The sequence below is a fragment of the Protopterus annectens genome, chromosome 4.part0 (assembly GCF_019279795.1).
Source record: "Protopterus annectens isolate FY-2018-M chromosome 4.part0, PAN1.0, whole genome shotgun sequence".
In the NCBI taxonomy this organism is placed as follows: Eukaryota; Metazoa; Chordata; order Ceratodontiformes; family Protopteridae; genus Protopterus; species Protopterus annectens.
Window position 1 is genome coordinate 1,810,491,920 of NC_056733.1, and position 18,267 is coordinate 1,810,510,186.

Genomic DNA, 18,267 nt, shown 5'->3' on the forward strand with positions numbered 1-18,267 from the left:
TGATGACTCCATATTGTAGCTGTTTGCGCAAAGCCATGTTGTGCAGCATAGCACACATGAGAAATATTTTGCTGAAGGTCTCTGAAGTATGTTGCTCTGCACCAACAGAGATATCTAGACAACAGTACCAAACCTTCAACGCTCTGAACACATAATTGATGATGTTACAGATGTGTACCAATGCAGTATCTATGATATCTCAGCCATACTCTGTGGTTTGCAAATAGTTGTCATTGGCCATGTCTCAGGCAACACCTGCCACACAATTCAATATACAACTTTATAGGTGGACTGTGATCTGCACATATGTTGGCAAGTTTCTGCAGGTTGTGGGGAATGCATGTATTTACTGACTGGTTATTTCTGCCACATAAAGAACTGATAACAAATTTCCTGTATGTCAGATATAGGAATTGTGGGACCTTTGTGGATGGTGCACTGACACATTTTTGATTAAATCATGAGCATTATATGCCATCTGGTTGTTAATGTACTGGAAATCCTTCATCAGACACCACATGAACCGGGTGGGGCCCTGATGGTTATGTGGATGCAGACAATGCCTTTAGGACCTCATAGAAATATGGTATATCATAAAATGTCCATATAGTGGTGTTTGTCTCCTCTGCTGCTTGTGGGAACCACATATGCTCCTCTACATGCTACAACATGGTATCAAAAGACTAGTGTAGAATTTATGAAGTAAATGCCTATGATACTTCTACTGTGTCCCCTGTTAAGTTCCATAGTAAGGATTGTTAATGCTACACAGACCTTAGGGTCCACTAGGACAGGCATTCTGTGCATAACATGCAATTCTATGTGAGGATAACACATATCTATGATCAGTTCCCTTAGGGTATCTCTGTTCACAGAATAACAGTCAACAAAGTCCCTGTTGTGGAAGTAGTATTAGGTCAGTTATGGAAGCCCCTGTCTGTGACACAAAGGATAATGGCTCACAATTTCATGGTCCCTGGCTGCAAAAGTGGCTATTAATATGTGCAGTTCAGCTATAGCAGCAATAGTTACTTTTAACTTTTCTGATATGTTTAGGAATTACTCTGCCATTTTCATTTCCCTCATTTGATTTTGCAATTGCTCTCATTTCCATTCTGTAGTCATCATGATATTATGTTGACCTTACTAATTTCTCTACTAACATTATCTTGCTACATGTGACTCTGAATTCATACCCATTCTGCATGCTCACACTCACTGGACTATTTTGCTTAACTCGGTATGCTAATTCTTTCTTATTAGGGTACATCTTATTTGAATGAAAGTTCAAAATATTGATCGCTGTAAACAGCGAAAATGCTGGACATCGAATCCTGCATTGTTGGGGGCTGCACCCCCCACCCCCCCACCCCCACTAATTATATATACCAACACCGAAATCGCACTACAGTGAGGAAAGGGCACTTTCACTGTACCACAATCTCACAAAACACACCGATTTCTGGCATTTTCGTTGTTTACAGTGATCGATATTTTGAACTTTCGTTCAAATAATATAGACCCTCTTATTACACACACCCTTTTATTACTTATTGTGACTGTTTTTATATTTCCATTAATCTTTTCATAACTGAATTAAGTAAATGTTATGAGTCTAAAATACACTACCACTGTGAATATGCAATATACCACACTAGAGATACTGTTAATTGTTTGTAAGCCTGTATGACAATATTCATTATTTCCATGCTTTCATTAATACTGCCAAATCCAAGTAATGGACAGCCTATTTTATGCTGAGATCTGCAACTCTAGGTGACACTGAAAAAAACAATCCCTTTCACTTGCACAGCACAGTAAGTTGTGTACCTTGAGAGATACTATGTTTTGTTTACACTGTTACTTACACATTTAGAAATAAGTATTCATGTTTATTTAAATATCACAAAAGGGAGAACCACTTGCTATTACATGAATGTTTAAGTCTCACTAGCAAAAGTGGTGCTGATACCACTATATGTCTAGGTTGCATGATTTTCAACATATTTAGAGAAAGATATATATGTGGATATTTTTCTAGTGTAATATACTAGCACATTTGTGTAAAAACTTTGAATGCATTGACTTCTTTCACTGTAAAGAACAATAGTTACTGGACAACATTGATGTTCACACTTTTTAAACAAGTACAATCACAGGATAGTCATACTTTTCAAACAACATCTGTTGTAACAACATATTTATGTTTGACTTATGTTTCTAACTTTCTTTAAAAAAATACTCAGAGAAGGATGTATGTATGCCTGCAGTCTGCTATATGTGTGACATTCCACAGCTACTAGTGGTGAATGAGTTAAAAACATACATACATCAAATATTTCAAACATGGGCATTAATACCCTCCTAGCCTACCAATAAGGGTAATGCTGCTCAATGCCAGAAGTCTAAATCTCAAAATGCACGCACTCGAGGCCCTTCTCAGTATGGAGAACATCGATGTCTGTGCAGTGACAGAAACCTGGTTCAAGGCTCCTGAGAGCACCCCAGCACTATCAGGTTTTACCTCTTATCATGCGTTCCGGCCCCAAAATCCGGACAGTACCAAGAAAGGAGGGGGGGTATCCATATTCATCAAAGACACCCACACCTCAAGACTGGTGGCAACGCACGATGCATCGGAGACCATCCAGGTGCAATTAACCATAGGCAAGACTGCTCTGCAAATTGTAGCATGTTACAGGCCACCCTCACAAACTCAGGAACCTCACATGGCCTTCCTGAAAACACTAGAGGGATAAATGTATCACCAAACACCATCATACTAGGTGACTTCAATTACCCTAATATAGACTGGGAACACTACTCAAGCCCAAACACCCTAGCCCAAAAGTTCCTGGAATTCATAAACTCAAATGCCATGGAACAACTAGTCACCATCCCCACAAGAGGAGAAAACATACTTGATCTCATCATCACGAACATGGGAGCACAATGTTCAACACGAAGTATACCCTCACTGGTGAGATCAGATCACAAACTAGTCTCGCTGGAGGTCCTCATCCCACCCCACCTGAAATAAAAAGACCACAGTAAAGAACTTCTCAAAGCCGACTTCACACTTCTAAAGACTAGTGTGGTCTCCTTTAAGGCCCCGAGCCGACGGAAAACAGTACTCACGCTGAATCACTTACAAATGCCTTCTACCAGCACCTGCAGGACTGCATGGATAAGGCAATCCCAAGCAAAACAAAGACTCTTTGTACCAAAGGCAAGCGTCCACTCTGGTGGACCCCAGCCATAAACAAACTCTACAACAAAAGGAGGAAGCTACTACAAGATAGAGCAAAATCCTTAAAAGGTAAGACACCCTTGATCACTATAAGTAAAAACTAAGAGCTCTCATAAAATCATCCAAAGCAAATTTTGAGAGAAAAATAGCTAAAGACTCAAAAGACAATCATAAGGCCTTCTTTAGCTATGTTAGAAACCTGGGAGGAAACTCCCAGATATGCTCAGAACTAGTTCAAAATGATGTGAAGATTACTGATCCTACAGACATTGCCAACATACTGGCTGACAGGTTCAGTGCAAACTTCTCCCCCTCCCCAAAGGAGAGATATCTATACCAAACGATTTCAGCCCCCGAAACATCTCCAACGCCCAAGTGTGAACTGCTCTCTCCAAAGCAAAAAACACAGCATCCATGGGACCTGATGGTGTCCCCGGCTGTGTGCTCCACGAACTCAACGAGGAATTAAACCCACAGCTAGGACAGCTGTTTAATCATAGTCTTACCTCTGGATATGTACCCAGGGAGTGGCGCACTGCAACTGTGGTCCCACTTCACAAAGGCGGTGCCTCCACCGACCCTGGAAATTACCGGCCCATTAGCTTGACAAGCCTTATCTGCAAAGCCATGGAGAGGATCATAATGGACCTCATAAATAAAGACATAGGAATTTGCAGACTTTGGATCCATCCCAGTTTGGCTTTGTCAAAGGCAGATCATGCCTTCTAAACTTGGTTGACTTTTTCGAAACAGTCACCAAAGCCATTGATGAGGGAAAGGCAGTCCATACAGCCTACCTCGATCTGGCGAAGGCCTTTGATACAATACCCCACTCGGGTATCATTGAAAAACTCATCAGCTTAAATGTTAACCCATACATCACAAGATGGGTTGCAAACTGGCTGAGTGACAGAACCCACAGGGTCAGAGTTGCTGGCGCCATGTCAGACTCAAAGCCTGTCACAAGTGGTGTACCACAGGGCTCAGTCCTGGGCCCACTCTTGTTTGGCATCTACTTTTCAGTACAAGCAAACACAGGAGGGTTATGGCTGACAAAGTTTGCAGATGACTGCAAACTGGGCCATAGTAGAAAACACATCTGACACAGATATCCTTCAGAAGGGTCTCACAGAAGCGGATAACTGGTGCCAGAGCCATGGCCTAAAGTTAAATGCCAAAAATGCATAGTCATACCCTTCGGGAAAAACAAGGTTACCCCTAGCTACCAAATAGGTGGCAATCCACTGAGTACAGAAGAAGTTATCAGGGACCTGGGGACCCAGGTTGATAGTAGTCTGTCATTCGACACCCATGTAGCTAAAGTAGTTAGGAAGACCTTCTACATTGCCCACCTTATCATGAAGGGATTCTCATCTAGATCAAGGGAGGTCATAGTCTCCCTATACTCATCACTCATCAGACCAATGATTGAGTACAATGCCCCATTCGAATGTATCTGACCCGACACTTGCAGCAGCTGGAGAGGCCACAAAAGTTCCTCACCAAAAGGATAAAGGGTCTCAAACATCTGTCCTATGCTGCCCGACTGAAAGAACTCCAGCTCTATTCAGTCGCACCGCTTGCTCAGAGGTGACCTTTGCCTAACATACAAGGCCATGTCAAACCCAGATTTGATGAATATGCTTCACCTCAAAAATCTAGATCCGTCAGAGCCACAAGGGCGGAGACTTAAACCTCGACACGGCTATTAATAGGACGTGCGGAGGGATAGATTCATCACCCAAAGACTCCTATGCTGTGGAATAAAATCCCGGTATATGTGAGGCAGAGCACCTCGCTGGCCTTGTTCAAGAGAAATCTTGACCAATGGATGGGAGATCGCAGATATACCCCAGGGATTACCTCAGTGTCACTGCTCAACAGAGGCACAGCAAAATAATGGGTATAGTTCCCCATACTAAAGGGGTGGCGTAAGCCACAAAACTATGGGCTAGGCTTGTAAATGCCCTCGGGCAGATAGCCTAGTATGAACCTATGAACCTATGAACCTATGAATATACCAAAACACTTGTTCCCCAGTAAGTGTCCAGGTTGTTATTAAAAATATCTAAACTAGTACTTGCTTTAATGTAATTTGGTAGTCTGTTCCATGCATCAGCTGCTCTCCCAGAGAACCAATTAGTACACTTCTCAGTCCAATAGAATCTTTTTAATTTCTCCAAATCTTTTGGGTTTCTAATACTATGACAGGAATGGACCCCATTTCTAAGTCAAAGTACAATTAAAGTTCATGAAACTGGTATTGTTTCATTTTTTGATGTCAGCCAAAAGTGGTCTTCGCAGCACCCGCAATGTGCCAGTAATGACGCCTTCTGCAATTTGTACGGGGGTTACATGGATTGGTAGCATATCTAAATATGATTGTATTTTCTTTTTTATAAGACCCATTGCTCCTACTACTATTGGAACTGTCTGCGTATCTTTCTTCCACATTGCTCTCATTTCTGCCTGCAGATCCTGATATTTTATGACTTTGTGTCTCTCTGTACGCAAGACACTGTAGTCACTGGTTGTAGTGATTTCAATGATCGATGCTACTTTTGTCTTCTTTTCTTGGACCACTATATCCAGTCTTCTAGCATCTGTCTTTTGAACTGTTGGTAATGGGTGATCCCATGTGATATAAACTTCATCTTTTTCTATGATGCTTTGTGACTTATGTTTCCAGTGTTTTTCAGCCACTTCAATACCATAATGTTTTACAATCCCCAGTGCAACAGTCTTACCACATTATTATGCCTTTCAGTATACAGTCCTTCTGCCATTAGTATGTCATAACAAGCAACAAGGTGTGTGACTGTTTCCAATTCGGTTTTATAGAACCTACATTTGTCTGCTTCTCCTACATGTTCAATGGACTTTGTAAACCAGTGAGTACGTAGCCCACTATCTTGGGCTGCCAATATTAACCTTTCATCTCTTGGTTTGAATTTGCCTCTCCTTAACCATTCCTGCATTCATTCCTGATCAACATGAGGTTCTTCCAGAAGTTTTCTATACTTGCAACTATATTTATGCTTTTAACACATTTCTTGCCTTATCATCTGGTCCTTCACCTTATATTATTTCTTTTGGTTTTTGGTACATTCAGTTGCTGCCTGATTTTTATCTACTTATGGTTTGATTTCCATTCCTGCTTGATGCCGATATGCTTCTGCTAAATTAAGCAGAGAAGTCATCTTAGATTTATTCTCCTCATGTTTCAAAACTTTCACTACATTTGGGTCTTGCAAGGTCAACAGATATTTGTGGAGTCCCAGAATTGCAGATCTATACATGTAACCATCCCTCCTTCAGAACGGGAATATATAAACTTGGTATACACTGATTTTTATAAATCATTTGGTGAGCATGAAACATCCTTCTTGTTTTCCTATCTAATCTATCCAACACATTTTGGGGCCAGTCAATCACTCCAAAACTGTAAGTTAGGACAGGAAGAGCAAATTGATTTATAGCTTGGATTTTGTTCCTAGACGTCAACGCTGTTTTCAGGATTAATTTAAGTCTTCTACAGTATTCCTTACTAAGTTTTTTTTTTTGCATTTGTTCATGTTCTACTCTTGATCCTTCATCAGTTCCCAAATATTTATACACTCCCTCTTGCTCAAGTTCTTTTATATTGCATTCTTGTTCCAAACTGATGTTTTCCTGGTGCTGCAGTTTTCCTGCTTTAAAGGTTGCTTCTGCACATTTATCAAGACCAAATGACATTCTTATATCATCTGAAAAGGTTTTGATAACCTGCAGCTGTGCTTTCAGTTCATCATCGGATAAGCTATGCAGTTTTAAATTGTCGACAAAGGAAAGATGGGAAGTCTTTACACTTTGTTGTTTTCTAGGAGCCTAATTGTAGCCATGACCTAAGCTGTTAAGTAAACAGCTTAATGAGTTAATGGCAAGGCAGAATAGCAATGGTGACAGAGCGTCACTCTGGAATACCCCCCTTTGAATTTCCCAGGGATAATAATCTGTCCTTTATCATGAACCTTCTACATAGGTTGTCTGATGATTCTGTAGTATTTTTGATAACCCCAAATATTCCCAGAGGTAGTTGTCACTAAATGCCCAATATACCTGAATAAGATGCCCAATATACCTGAATAAGATGCCCAATATACCCGAATAAGATCTCCTCCTAAGTATCTGTAAGAGGCACTGTTCAAGTTCAGATATTTTAGTATTTCATTTCCAGTTTACTCATCCTTGTTTTCTTATAAGGTTTCAATATTGTTATTCCATACTCAAGTTTGGATCTAATGTAACTAACAAACAATTACTTCATTATTTCTGATTTCCTAGACTTTATAAATGTCTTTATACAACCTGTCTTTCTATAACTATCATTAACCAATTGGCTGATATAATTAAAAAAAAATCAAAGCTGGCTCTACCCATATATACAGGTCCTTACACGAATCTACAGTTTCAATCACCATGTGCTGTATTAAATATTCATCTTTCAGATTATGTCTCCTAAATCTCATATGCTTAAGTTTTGATGTATTTATCAAATATGTATAAACATAAGTACACACATAAATGCAGTTCATAAAACAATGAAATATCTAGATACAGCGAAATTCATAACATAATGAAAAGCTGTGCTCAGACTTACTGTTATACAATTCCTGAAGACAAAATGTAAATCAAAAGATATAGTCTGAAAGAGACTGAGAATATATAACTTGGATATACCCTTAATCCAGTGAATATTTTAAAGATGACTGATGATGAAAGGCAAAATCTCCAGAAGGCTGTATTGCACAGAAGAGCTTTTTGTGCCAGATATTAACTGCAGTACATCTACAAACAGTATCACAGGGATGTAGCCATAATTTTTGGAAGTGTACACCAACTGCTGCAGTAGCATTGTCGCCTCACAGTAAGACGTTGTCCTGTTCGATTCTCAGCTAAAGCGTCTTCTGTGTGGAGACATGCATGAATGGGCATACCTTTGTTGAAGGTTGTGCGTCAGGCCTGGTAAGCCAGTACGTAAAAATCTACTGCCAATCATTAGCGGACCGGAGTTCCTCTGTGGCGACCCCTAACCGGGAAAAGCCGAAAGATACAACAACAACACCAACTTCTAGATGTCTGACCCTATCCCCCTACCCCCAACAGTTATTTTCGATTTGTATAACATTCTGTGCTATTACTGACCCCCCATAACTGTTTTTTCCCCTTGCTATAGTATATCACATAAATACAGAATTACAGACACAGTGCATACATAGAAATGACAACATTAGAAGACTGCAATTAGTTTGCTAGCAATAAGGAGGGTGGCATAGTGGTGCAGCCATACCTCTCAACTGTACAGATTTTTGCAGGCTGCCCAGATTATTGCGTCATATTTTTGGTTCATTTCTCATATGATTGTGGTTTTCTAGCAAACCATTGGCAAATCACTCAGGGTTTAAGTCAGAAAATAATGACAGACATTTGAGTTTCAGGCTTCATACCCTTCAGAAAATCTGTGCTAATGCAAAACCTGTTATTCTATCAACTTTCCAAGTTTGTAAGAGCAATATTTAAAAAGTGCCCCTATTTTTGGCCCTTTGTCCCACCATTATTTATTACTTTGTAGAGATTTCTTGCTTAAGAGGTTGAGAGGTATGGGCGCAGCAGATAGTATTGTTACCTCACAGCAAGAGGTTCTCTGGTTTATTCTTGGCTGGGGTGCCTTCTGTGAAGAGTCTGCATGTCCTCCCTTTGTTTGTGTGAGTTTCGTCTGGGTGCTCCAGTTTCCTCCCACATTCTAAAGACATGCAATAGGTAGATTTGACACTCTAAATTGGCCATAGATGTGAATGTGCATGTGAGAGTGTGTTGTAGAGGAACTACTGTGGCAGGACTAACCACCTGGTGGTGTAAAGCTTGGATCTAGATGTTTGTCACTGTTGAAGTGACACCCTGACCTCATGTGCAAAAATAGGAAAAGGAATTGTGGATGGATAACATAAGGATATCACAACTGTCACAGTTATTTACTTTGCTGAACAGTTTTGATTATGTCTGGATAAGGATGGTAGTGCTTAACTGAGATGCTTTTCTAGAATTATAAAGAGTTTTCCATTCTCAGTTTGTGAGATTTATGGATATTTAATATTCCCATTTCACTTAAATACGGTGTGATATTCACCATGTATTCCAGAAAAGGCCATTATTTTATTTTTATACCTTTTCTTGCCTTTGCTATACTGCAGCAGATGTTTTTATTGTTCACACTGTGACAGAAGACCTGTGCAAATACATTTATTTGAAAATTACTTTTTCACATTCTAACTCAGAAACTTGACAAACTAATGTCTTTAACAAGACATTAGGTCAGCTCCCGGTGTTTTCTCCTGTCCACCTGATGAATCTGGGCATCTTGGGGCAATGTAGCAATTGCCTCATGTACACTGACAACCCTCTCCTCCTACCACCCAACACTAACACCTGTGAGAGATGCACTTATATAGACAAACTGGAAGCCAAGCTCTCTCCAGCCAGGACTGGACTAGACAGTCAAGAGGAGAAGGTTAACACCTGCACCACACCACACTCAACGCATAGTCCTTCAAAACCCACACTACCAAAACCCACACATAGAAAACCAAAGCACACACCCACATTCACGGAGGCTCTCAATAAAAATCTGCCCAAGCAACAGAGACATCCCAAGCTGAAAAGCAAACAACCACCCCCCAACACTACCCAAATGACACATATCCGACAAAATCAGTGTGCCACTCAACCTCAGCCCATAAGACAAAACAACGTACCCAACACACTAGTCATAGGTGATTCTATAGTCAGGCACACTGATGTCCCACTCACCAGGCTAAACAAGGAGAAAGTTACTGTCAACTGCCTGTTGGATGCCAGGATCCGCCACATAATGCATGCACTAGGTCACTCCACAACAAGTACAAATACGACTCTGTCATTGTCCATGTTGGTATGAATGACCTGAGATGTACCTCCCTGGACTACATGAAAAGAGACATGGAGGAGCTCTCAGATCTTGTTGCCAAGGCAGGTATGACCCTAGCCCTGAGTAGCATCCTGCCATCGCCCAGAATGATACCACAGTACAAGGACAAAATGATTGACTTCAAAAATTGGCTAAGCTTCTGGTGTCATTCTAAGGTTATCCAGTATCTGTCTGCCTGGGATGACATGGTCAACAGACCACGATGCTTTGCCAGAGATGGCCTGCACCTGTCGCCCCTCGGATTCTGGATACTGGCTAAGGCTCTTGCCACCCCTATAGTGCCTTTTTTAGGCAAGGTTGTTATGCTAAATTCACCACCGTAACATGTACAAGCAAGCAAACTCTGAGGGTAATGCTACTCAATGCTAGAAGTCTAAACCTCAAAATGCACTCACTCGAGGCACTCCTTAAAATGGAGAACATCAACATCTGTGCAGTGACTGAGGCCTGGTTCTAGGCTCCAGAGAGCACCCCTGTGTTACCAGGCTATAATTCATACCACACCTTTTAGCCACCTAACCTGGACCAAAATACTAAAGGCGGAGGCATGTCTATATTCATTAAGGATATCCACACCTCCAGGCTAGTTGCTCAACATAAAGCATCCGGAATTATCCGAGTGCAACTAACACTGGGCAAGACTGCAATCCAGGTTGTAGCTTGTTACAGATCCCCCACCATTCCCCAGGATTCCCACTCTTCATTTCTTAAGATACTGGAAAATATTAAGGTACAACCCAATACCTTAATTATGGGTGATTTCAACTACCCCACCATCAGCTGGAAAAACTACTCATGTACCAACTCATTCACTCAAAGTTTTTTGGAATTCATAAATTCCAATGCCTTGGATAAGTTTGACCACACCCCCACCAGGAGCAACAATATCCTGGACCTGGTCATTACCAATATGGGTAAGCAGTGTTCCACACCAGAGGTCAACTCCTTGCTGGTCAGATCCAACCACAAGCTAATCACCCTAGACATCCATATCCCAACCCCAACCCCCATTAAGGAAACCACCATCAAAAAGTACTCCAAAGCCAACTTCATGCTTCTTAAGACAGAAGTGGCAAACTTCACGACACTCATGCAGATGGAAAATAGAGGTACGACTGCTGAATCTTACACAAATGCACTGTATAAGCACATACGCAAGTGCATGGATCGTGCCATCCCCAACAGAACCAAGACATTATCTTCCAAAAAAAGAACCCGATCTGGTGGCCCCCTGCCATGAACAAACTCTACAACAGAAGGAGGAAGCTGTTGCAAAAAAGAGTAAAATCCCAAGATTGGAGGAACTCCCTGCCTTAAAAAGAAGCTGAGATCCCTCATAAAATCCTCCAAAGCCAGTTTTGAAAATGAAATTGCCACTGATTCCAAAGACAACCACAAAGCATTCTACAGCTATGTCAAGAATCTCAATGGCAACACTCAGATCTGCTCTGAGCTACAGCACAATGGCATTGAATATACAGAACCAACTGATATTTCCAACATCCTGGCAGATATGTTCAGTGCCAACTTTACCCCCTCTCACCCTCTAAAGGGCCCATCTTAATACCAGAAGAATGTAAAGCCCCTGTAATCATGGATGAACAAGTAAAGATCGCACTCTCCAAAGCCAAGAACACTGCATCCATGGGACCAGACACCATCCCAGGCTGCATACTGCACGAACTACAGAACGAACTGGCACCCCACCTAAGTACCATGTTCAATCATAGCCTCACCTTAGGCTATGTGCCTACTGAATGGTGCACAGTGATGGTTATCACACTCCATAAAGGGGGTACCACTACGGAGCCCAGAAACTACCGCCCCATTAGCCTGATGAGTCTGGTCTGCAAGGCCATGGAACGTATCATCTTGGAGCTTATAAACAAAGACATAGGTAACCTCCAAACCCTGCACCCCACTCAGTTTGGGTTTGTAAAAGGTAGATCATGTCTACTAAACCTGGCTGACTTCTTTGAAGCAGTCACTAGAGCCGTAGATGAGGGCAAGGTAGTGCACACAGCCTATCTTGACCTCGCCAAGGCTTTTGATACCATCACCCACTCTGAAATTATAGATAAACTCACTAAACTGGGCATAAATCCCTATGTCACAGGATTGTTGGCCAACTGGCTGACTGACAGAACCCACACAGTAAAAGTAGCCAACTCCAAGTCCGACTTCAGACCAGTGACGAGTGAAGTACCACAGGGTTTGGTCCTGGGTCCTCTTCTGTTTGGCATCTACGTCTCTGAAGTGCAGGCCAACACAGAAGGTCTTTGGCTAACAAAGATCGCAGCTGACTGCAAACTGGATGCCATAATGGAATCACCTAATGATGTAGAGACTCTACAAAAGGGCCTCACAGAGACAGATGCTTGGTGTCAAAGTCATGGCCTCAAGCTCAATACCAAGAAGTGCATTGTTAACCCATTTTGGGAAAAACTCAGTACCCATGGACTACCACATAGGCGATAGCTCACTAAACACTGAAAGTGTGATAAGAGACCTCAGGACACAGGTGAACAGTAGTCTCTCCTTTGATAACCACATTGCCACAGTAGTCAGGAAATTCTTCTACGTGGCACACCTCATCACAAAGGGTTTTCCTCTAGAAAAAAGGAGGTCATTGTTCCTCTCTACTCATTCCTCACCAGATCCATTATAGAGTACAATGTCCTGTTTGGCATGTATCTCACAAGACACCTACAACAATTTGAAAGGCCACAGAAATACCTCACTAAGAGGATTACCAGCCTCAAACAGATGCCATATGCAGACCGTCTCAAAAACTCCATCTCTACTCTGTCACATATTGCCTACTCAGAGGCGATCTCTGCCTAACATACAAAGCTATGTCAAACCCAGAGCTGTTGGAAATGCTACACTTAAAGAAATCCCACTCTCTCCGAACCACACGCTTCAGGGACCTAAACCTTGTCACCACAATAAACAGAACATGCTGGAGGGATAGATTCCTGTCTCAGAGACTTCCCATACTCTAGAACAAACTACCCATTCATGTCAAGCAAAGCTCCTCATTGGCCCTCTTTAAGAAAAGCCTTAACGACTGGATGGGAAATAGAAAATTCACCCCAGGGATCACTTCTGCGGCACTGCTTGACAGGGGCACAGGAAAATAATTTTCTTGGGTGGCGAAAGCCAGGGAACCTTTTTGGCTAGGCTTATATAGGCCCCAAGGCTGATAGTCTAGTACCTATCTATGAACCTATGAACCTATGAACCAGACATTTATTCTGTTATTCTTGTTTGCTTGAAATCACACATTTATAAATTTTTAGTACACAAGAGCAATTTTGGGTGAGGTTTCTTCAATTTTACACACAAAATGGGGATCCTTTAACCAACATCAGTTTACATACTGAGCAGAGTGGATAAGAGTTGTTGACCGCAGCTGTTAGCTGAGATATATAAGTATCCTGTTTTTTTCGATTATTTATACAGATTATTGTTTTTAACAATTAATATATAGCACTTTTATTGTCTGCTTTTTAGTCTTCAAGTGTGTTTTATTGCTATTAACTAATCTGCACAAGTAACTGATTTGTCTGCAGTTAAAAGCATTCTGTATCTTTACAAATCTTTATCTGTTTGTGGCTTTCTCTAGTGCTACTGGCTGTAGGCTATTGTTTCTAGCTGAAGCCTCTCTTTAACTTGGCTATATTGTGTTAAAAGTCTGAGTGGGGCTGGTTCTTTTGAGTTCTTGTAAAAAAAAAAAAGTTGTTCTTCTGGTATTTAATCCCTAACTTTGATAGGGTTTCTGTCTATACACACTGAGCAGAGTGGATAAGAGTTGATGACCGCAGCTGTTAGCTGAGATATATAAGTATCCTGTTTTTTTTTTCGATTATTTATAGAGATTATTGTTTTTCACAATTAATATATAGCACTGTTATTGTCTGCTTTTTAGTCTTCAAGTGTATTTTATTGCTATTAACTAATCTGCAAAAGTAACTGATTTGTCTGCAGTTAAAAGCATTCTGTATCTTTACAAATCTTTATCTGTTTGTGGCTTTCTCTAGTGCTACTGGCTGTAGGCTATTGTCCCCATCCTCCCGCCCAGTTGGTGTCTTGCTCTTATACTTGGTGGCTTTGCAGTTGCCCGCCCCTACTGTAAATCTCACTGAAAACAAAAACGGAACACCACTGCAGCCAGAACGATGTAAAAGAAAAGAAACGCAATTTATTTCAAGACCAAAACAGCGTTTTCGCTTCCAGAAAGCCAGAAGCTTCATCAGCAGTTGAAATGATTAAAACCAAATGCATTTAAAACAAAGTAACTGGCGCTTGTTGACGACATCACCACAAGCGCCACAATGTTGCTTAAAGGGGCAACGATGAAGCTTAAAAGGGCAACAATAACAAGGAGAGCGGGTGAAAACAAATACATAGTATGCCCTGTAAAACTTATATAAAAGAATAAAAACATTATAAATGAAATGTGAAGCTAAAAAGTTGTATATAGTAAATATCAATAAACAAGAGCAACTAAATGTACTACTGCATCGGGTCACCTAACAGGAGCAAGCAATATGAAAAAAGCTACATATCAAAGGAAATCAATATGTTAAAGTTGCTATTACTTTAAACTATAGATGGAATAGAACATTCAATGGGCTTAACCCTAGCAAAGCAATATATGCAACATTATTCACTGTCCTTGGAGTTGACCAATGGGATAGGTTGGTACGCCACTAAGAGTAAAAAAGTATTATCTAAGGTAGCTCTTATATTTAAGAATAGCAGCAATATTACAGTTTTTGTTTAGCCTAGGAAATGAAAAGGCGTCCAGTTGGAGTTGCCATTCGAGCTCACGAGTCTCAACAATGAGAGATTGTGGGCCACCTCTGATATCCATGCTGATATGGTCAATGCCCATAAACAGGAAGCTGTGGCCGCTGTTGTTAAGAATATGTTTTGACAATGCGTTGTCGCTTTTCTTATTGTTGATAGCGTAGATGTGTTGGTATGGTCACAGAATCGTCTATCCGTTTTACCAACATAGAAAGCTGCGCAGCATTGGCAAAAAGCTACGTATACTATGGCCTTCGTTTTACAATTAATTTTGTGATTGATGAAATATTTCCTCTCCCCAATGATGAAAGAGTTACCTACTCGCAGGTATCTGCACCATTTGCAACACCCACAAGTAGATGTGCCCTTTATTCTCGTCAAGTGATCACATTTCGTATTTCTCTGTAAAATATCTTTAAGGTTATTACCCCTCCTATACGTGAAGATAGGAGATAAACCTAGCCTATCGTGTAGCCCGAATTCATGATAAAAAAACAGTTCTTCCTCATAATGGAACAAATATGCCTTGAGTTTGTGTTGAAGGCAGTAATAAAACTGGCCGAGAAGTCAGGGTCCTTATTGGTGTCCACAACAATAGTATCCTGCCCACAAGATGGGTCCAAAGGCAATGGATCCAATGTGTCTAATGGTCTTCCACTTGGCGAGGGGGGAGATCTAGAGGAGAGAAGAGGTGTAAGAAAACCCTCCAAGCGTTTAGAGGAGACTTCCACAGTCAAATCAATGACCAAGTCTACCGGGTATCCTCTATTTAAGAAGAAGTCTTTAAGTAAGGCACATTCTTTTTTGAAGGCTTCATCGGTGCTGCACATACGGGCTGCCCTCACTAGTTGTCCCTTCACGATCGACCTCTTAAGTTTCCAAGGGTGACAACTTGAAAAATGCAAGAAGGAATTGCAGTAGGTGGTTTTCCTAAAAATGGAAGAACAAAAATTGTTGTTGAAATTGTCCTTTACCAGTTGTACATCCAAGTAGTCGATGACAGAGGAAGAGAAATGGTGTGTGAATCTTAAAAATTCAGTTGTGGAATTCATATATGAAATGAGTTCCAGAGCTTCCTCTTCACCTCCTTCAAAAAGGATGAAAATGTCGTCCAAAAATCGTGTGTAGATTTTTGAACAACTGAGAAAAATAGGAGAATTAAATAGGAAAAATTTCTCCCAGTAGGCTACAAATAGATTCGCAACACAACTGCCACACGGGGAACCCATTGCAATTCCTTTCTTTTGCAAGAAGTATTGATTGTTGAAAATGAAGAAATTAGAGGATAAGACAATGTCAAGCAAGACAGTGACAATATGAATGTCATTACTGGGAGCCCCAAGTTCCGTAGCATGAGTTCAATCCATTCAACCGCTTCTACGTGAGGGATGGCGGTGTACAAATCCACCACGCCTATAGTCAGGAAATTAAGATCAGCGTTGAATTGCACATCATTAATCGAGTTGAGGAACGCCCAAGAGTCTTTACAAATCTGCGGGATAGATTTCAAATATCTACCAATGATGTTATCAATGATACGGGCACAGGGGTGCGTGATAGAACTTCTTCCGTCAACTAGTGCCCGCATAGGTGGATCTGAAAGGCTCTTGTGAATTTTGGGGATCCCAAACATGACTGGTACTTTAGGCATGGTGATGTCAACAAAATTGTAAGTATCAATGTCAATTCTGCCTTCCAGGAAAAGATCCCTGAAATACCCTCTAATTCTTTTATATGCAGTGGACAGCTCATTCAAGGATGAAGTGGCATAGGCAGGGGAATCGACTACTGTAAATCTGATCTGTGACACTCCTCCCAGTCTAGTGTCATTAGCTCATTCTACCTAGTACAGAGAGAACATTTGATAAGGCCTTCTATTTCTCCTTTTTCCCTTTCAAAAAAAAAAAAAAAAACTTTTTTTTTTTGCCTGAACCGCCTTGTGTTCTGACTGTGCTTCTCAAACATTTTGGAAATATAGAGTATATTTCAGAGCATTTATTATAACTGTAATTGCCTTAATATTGCTACAACTCAAGTGCTCTAGGTTGCACTGCATCTGAAGTGTTTGTGTGTTTTAGCTGCTTTTCTGTATATACAGACTTCTCTGTTTCTTTAACTAAATAAGCTCTGTAAAGTTGTTTATTGCATTCCTGTCTGTATTTCTGAGTTTTTTTTTGCACTTTTAAAGTTTGTTTTTGCTTAGTTTAACTGGTAGGCTACACACTCAAGTGCACTAGCTGAATTAAAGCATTTACTGTGTTTCTGTACCTAATTTCTGCTACTTTGTAAAAAAAAAAAAAAAAATCCTTGTTTCCCGCCTTTACTGAACTAGAATAGTCCAGTCTTCAGGTATTGCTGATCTCTGGGCTGTGTCATAGTTCCTGTGTTGCCCATACCCTTATTTGGATAGGAGGAAGCTTCTTTGTTCACCAGTGAGAGTGGGGAGCTCCGAACAGCCTATCTGTCCCTTGAGGAGTGGTTCCAGCCCAGTGACATGTAGCTTATTGGCCGTTTTGGGCCATTTCCTATCTCTTTCTAACCCGCTGCTTTAAAGCCAGCTTTAGCGCGCTTTTGCGCTTGTAATTTAAAGTTTGTCCTGTTTGTTGCATTTACCTGTTGAGGCTACACACTCAAGTGTGCTAGCCTGTGTTACATATTTATTGCATTTTTCTGCTGTTTGATGCAAAAAAGAAAAAAAAAGAAAAATGATCCTTGTTTCCCATCTTTCCTGACCTAGAGTAGTCCAAATACAGGCTTTGCTGTATTCTGGACTTTCGGAAAGTTCCTGTGTTGCCCATTTCCTTTCTTGGATAAAGGGAGGCTTCTTTGTTCACCAGTGGCAGTGGGGAGCTTAGAGCAGCCTATCTATCCCTGGAGAAGTGTTCCCAGCACAAGAATCTGGTAGTCTATTGGCTGTTTTGGGCCAATTTGTAGCTCCTTTAAGTCCCCCTGTATAAAACCCACTTTGGCCCAGTTTTTGCGCTTGTTACTACTCAGCCAAGCTCCTTGTGGTCTTGCAGAGCGGTGCTAGCAGCAGAGAGGCTAAAAGAGTGACTGCTAACCTGATAAAAGTGTTTTTTTTCCTGCTGCTACCTGGGCGACTGTCCGATCTAGCTAAACTGCAAGTATTTCTGCTTCTTGAACTGTTTTAAACTGTTTAAAGTTGCTTTTGCACCTGCACTTTTAAAGTTTGTCCTGT